Genomic DNA, 5494 nt, shown 5'->3' with positions numbered 1-5494 from the left:
AGTGCAATGGTGGTCACCTGTAATGTGACATGAACCCAAGGTCCCGGTTGAGGCCCTCCCTATGGGTACCGAACTTAGTTATCAGCCTCTGTTCGGCCACTTTCCGCTGCTGCCTGTCCCGGAGTCCACCTTGGAGGATGGTCACCCGAAGTTCCGAGGCTGAATGTCCTGGACCACTGAAGTGTTCCCCAAGTGGGAGGGAACCCTCCTGTCTGTTGATTGTTGTGCGGTGCCCATTCATCCGTTGTCGTAGCCTTTGCTCGGTTTCCTCAATGTACCATGCCTCCGGGCATCCTTGCATGCAACGTATAAGATAGACAACGTTGGCTGAGTCACATGAGTACCTGCCATGTACCTGGTGGGAGGTGTCCCCACGCGTAATGGTGGTATCTATGTCCACGATCTGACACGTCTTGCAGCGTCCACCGTGACAGGGTTGTATATCACCTGATGAAGGAGCGTCGCTCCGAAAGCTAGTGCTTCCAATTAAACCTGTTGGACTATAACCTGGTGTTGTGAGATTTTTAACCTGGAGAGATAGGTGGTGTGGCCATTCCTAATGACGCTGCCATTGGTGGCACTTTCCTCTTGGTGCCCTTGTGCCAGGAGGCATCATGATGTGTCCATTGGCTCCACTCTCCCATTGACTCAATCCTTTGGCCTCGGTGAGCCAATGAGAAGCTTTGCTTACTTGACCGTCCTTCATCATTGGCTGCCTTCCCTCAGTGGGATCCACTCCCTTTTCTTTAGGGAATCCACCATGAGGTGGGATGGGGGGGGGGGCGAATGGGGATATTGGAAAGCCCTGACTGGTTGGGTCAGAGGTCGTTGAGATTCCCTCATTCGCTATTGGCCAATGGTCCAGCGAATGACGGCCTCTGATTGGCTGGGCCCGTTCCCGCCCTGGGCGGCCCCGCTTCCTCTCATTGCTCAAGGAGCGGGAGCGTGCCCTTGGACGCTATTGGCTGTTGCCGCGGGTCCTGTAGGGCCGTCCTGCCGCCAATCAGGGCGGGGGCCCGCCTCTTGCCGGATAGCTGCTTGCCGATTGGTCGGGCTCCCGAAGGTCCGCGGCACCCGCACCCACCGGGCTCTGATAGGCCGACGGGAGAGAATGGGCGCCGGTGATTGTTGGGGACGGGCTACGATTGGGCGAGAGGGCTGTCAGTCAGGGCTGGGGCGGATACAGTGTATCTCCTGGCGCTGGATACAGAGTATCCCCTTCCAGCGGACACAGTGTATCTGCCTCCAGTTGGATACAGTGTATCTGCCTCCCGCTGATACAGTGTATCCCCCCCTCCCCCTCCCCAGTGCTGACCGAGTGTGTCCGCGCCTTTGGCACTGGATCCCCAGTAGCTGGAGACAGTGTACCCGTGTCCCTGGCGGCCTGAGGGAGTGAATCCAGCAGCAGGCGGAGAGGGGCCGAATGGCGAGCGGGGATGAGCTGCCCCAGGCGGGGCCTACGGGAAGCCTGAGCCTGAGCCGCAGTGTGGAGAAGGCGCTGGAGGAGGCGGCCAACAGCGGCGTGCTAAACCTCAGCAACAGGAAGCTGCGAGAGTTCCCCCGGGCGGCCACCAACTACGACCTGTCCGACCTGACCCAGGCTGGTGAGTCCGGCTGGGGGCAAGGGGATGGGCACCTGGGGGATGGGGGCAAGGGGCTGGGCACCTGGGGGATGGGGGCAAGGGGATGGGCACCTGGGGGATGGGGGCAAGGGGCTGGGCACCTGGGGGATGGGGGCAAGGGGATGGGCACCTGGGGGATGGGGGCAAGGGGCTGGGCACCTGGGGGATGGGGGCAAGGGGATGGGCACCTGGGGGATGGGGGCAAGGGGCTGGGCACCTGGGGGATGGGGGCAAGGGGATGGGCACCTGGGGGATGGGGGCAAGGGGCTGGGCACCTGGGGGATGGGGGCAAGGGGATGGGCACCTGGGGGATGGGGGCAAGGGGCTGGGCAAGGAGGCAGCAAGATGGTGAGTCCACCAGTGGTTGGGGGGGGTGGGTGTGGGAGCTGGAACAAGGTGTATATGGGATGGGGGTGGATTTGGGACATGGGCTCTCCAGGAGGATCTGGGGCAGGGCGTGCACAGAGGGATCTGAGGAAACGGGGAATACTGGAAGACTCAATGGGCCGAAGGGTCGTGCAGGGATACAGACTGTTGCTGTTTCTCAGCCTGATCCCAATCCTGACAGTTTCCTGTTCAGCACACACCTGGTAGTGTCTGATTTGGGCAGAGGCGATGGTTTCTTGTGTATGGGGAGACTCTGGGAAACTTCCTGTGCTGTTTATTACCCTTTGTGTGTAAAATTCAACTCCTCCAAAATTCTGCGTCCTCAATCTTCGAGACTCCCATTTCTGCCTGATCCAGAACCTTTCAGTTTTAAGAGAGCCATCTTTATTTTCAAACTCCATCGTCCTTAGCCTGATTTGTTACTTCCTCCAGCTCTCTGCACCCCCCTCTATCTCTTCCAACCCCTGCCCCCCCCCCCCCCCGCAATCTCTACAACCTCGCCTGGTTCCTACACCCCCTCACTATCTCTGTAACTCCCTCCAATTCCAGCCCCTTGACCACTGTTGTGGAGACTGTCATAGGTCCTGTTCAAAGCCAGGGTGAATACCACCTTCCTACATCGATATAGTCGGACTTCAGCACCAGCCCCCCCCCCCGCTGGTATTTGCACTGTAGACGGGCCCTTGGCTGATGAGGCAGCTGCTGAACTCACATGTTAACCCCAGGGTCCTGCCTTTACTCCTGACCCGTCGGCTCTCAGTAAAGAGTCCGTGACTGTGGGGTTGGGACTCAGCAGCGGCTCAGCAGACAGTGGCTTTGTTTTGGAGAGAGAGAGAGAGAGAGAGAGAGAGAGGTGACCTCGTGTGGGAGGCTGCAGTGATAACTCCAGACTAGTGTTTACTGGGTTAACCAGAAAGAGGGTCAGTGCTGAGGGAGCGCCGCGCTGTCGGAGGGTCAGTGCTGAGGGAGCGCCGCGCTGTCGGAGGGTCATTGCTGAGGGAGTGGGCACTGTCGGAGGGTCAGTGCTGAGGGAGTGCCGCGCTGTCGGAGGGTCAGTGCTGAGGGAGTGCCGCACTGTCGGAGGGTCAGTGCTGAGGGAGCACTGCACTGTCAGTGGGTCAGTGCTGAGGGAGTGCCACACTGTGGGGGGGTCAGTACTGAGGGAGTGCCGCATTGTCAGAGGGTCAGTACTGAGGGAGCGCTGCACTGTTGGAGGGTCAGTACTGAGAGAACGCCGCACTGTCAGTGGGTCAGTGCTGAGGGAGTGCCACACTGTGGGGGGGTCAGTACTGAGGGAGTGCCGCATTGTCAGAGGGTCAGTACTGAGGGAGCGCTGCACTGTTGGAGGGTCAGTACTGAGAGAACGCCGCACTGTCAGTGGGTCAGTGCTGAGGGAGTGCCACACTGTGGGGGGGTCAGTACTGAGGGAGTGCCGCATTGTCAGAGGGTCAGTACTGAGGGAGCGCTGCACTGTTGGAGGGTCAGTACTGAGAGAACGCCGCACTGTCAGTGGGTCAGTGCTGAGGGAGTGCCACACTGTGGGGGGGTCAGTACTGAGGGAGTGCCGCATTGTCAGAGGGTCAGTACGCTGTCGGAGGGTCAGTGCGGAGGGAGCGCCGCGCTGTCGGAGGGTCAGTGCTGAGGGAGCGCCGCGCTGTCGGAGGGTCAGTGCTGAGGGAGTGGGCACTGTCGGAGGGTCAGTGCTGAGGGAGCGCCGCACTGTCGGAGGGTCAGTGCTGAGGGAGCGCCGCGCTGTCGGAAGATTGCGTCAGCACTGACCTTCTGGGTAACAGTCCAGGGTAACCCAGTAAATGCCCTGTCCAATGGGGGGTGTAGAAGGAATATTTGCTCGGATTCCAATCACATGCTGACTGCTGTTGGAGTGTTTGATGAGGACAGTGTTGGGGGAAACATTTTGGTTACAGCTAGTGGGAACTTTACTCTGACCTAACCCTGTGCTGTCCCTGTCCTGGAGGGAGGGGCTTCGACCCTGGCTGTAATTTGTAAATGAACAATCCTTTCAAACCTTAACTGCCTTTCTAACAGATCTCCCATTTCTCCTGCCTCCTGGTACTCTGTCCCACTCTTTGACCTTTGAGTCATGAGACGAGCCTTTCCTGGCTCCTGGTGTATTATCTGGTTTCCCTTTGATTACAGTGCTGGAATTAGTGACTGGGAGATTTCAGTCTTTCATTAGGCTGACAGCTTCACTTTGATTTGGATTTGGTGACATCTGTACTTTTGAGAGGGAATTCTGGGTGTGGGCTGTCACTGGCCAAGATCCCAGTTAATTCAGTCTTGCAGTTCCCTGTCAGAGCGCTCTGTTGCTGCAGGTCTGGAGTCACGAAGACCAGACACTGTCAATGGCAACCATCCTTCCTGAAAAAGCGCTGTGTGTTTCTGACAGTCGCACTGATGTTTGCTTGTCTCACCTGGCCCTCTCTCTTTCTGACTTGTCTGCCCCTTTTCCTCCAGTAGTCCCTCTTTCTCACAACAAAAAAAATCAAAATTGCTGGAGAAACTCAGCAGGGTGGGAGTGAAACAGAGTTCACATTGAGTCCAGACACAGTTTCTTCAGAACTGTCTGTGTGTGTGTGTCTGTGTGTGAGAGAGAGACAGAGACAGATCCACATGGCGTTTGGCTGCTAAACTAACCTTCTATTCAAGGCTGAGGATCAGCCTCCAACCCCCACATTTGCCGAGTGTTTGGAAAGAGGTGCCCGGGCTAGTGGGCAAAGTACCAGAGTTAGGTTCGCAGGGAGCTGCCCTGCTGTTCATGGAGCGATCGGACACTCTGCCCCCTCTCTGTCTGCTAGGAGGAGGGTTGTGTGTGTGTATATGTGTGTGTGTGTGTGTATATGTGTGTGTGTGTATATATGTGTGTGTGTGCGTGCAATTCTCTCCAGCAGTGTGATTGGTGGGTAGCATTGAGCAGTGGGATTGCACGGTGTAGGCTGTGTTGGGTCAGCCTCTGAGACTGAGGGAGTGTGTCTGTCCATGAATCTGGTGCTGGGGATGTTAGACAGAGCCAGTGCAGGGCTGAGTCTCTGGTGTACAGTGAGCGACGAGAGATTACCCTGTCTACTCTGTTTCGTTAATAACTGTGTGGAGATGTACAAGGCCGTTCAGACAATGTGAGGTGCCTGATATCATCTGCCTCATGGCTTTGAGCCAGTTCCCTTATCCATGGACACAGTGGCTGCTCCCTCTGCCCTGGGAACATGGACACAGCAGCTCACTTGGATTCCAATCCGATGGGCCAGGAATTCCCAGCTTCTCCCATGGCAGCTACTGTCAGGGCCGGCTCGATGAGAGACAGAGAGACGGAGTTTTGCTGATAATTCCACAGGGGCCCGTTTATTTGCTATTACTCAGAGACTGAAGCAGTCGTTATCCACAAGTAGCAAGGCCTGGCCACAAGTGGCGAGTAACATTCTCACCCCACATTCACAGTGACTCGTTCCATTAAGTCCAAATCTAACCAC

This window comes from Chiloscyllium plagiosum, unplaced genomic scaffold, assembly GCF_004010195.1.
Source record: "Chiloscyllium plagiosum isolate BGI_BamShark_2017 unplaced genomic scaffold, ASM401019v2 scaf_656, whole genome shotgun sequence".
In the NCBI taxonomy this organism is placed as follows: Eukaryota; Metazoa; Chordata; class Chondrichthyes; order Orectolobiformes; family Hemiscylliidae; genus Chiloscyllium; species Chiloscyllium plagiosum.
Note: the sequence above shows the minus strand (reverse complement) of the source record.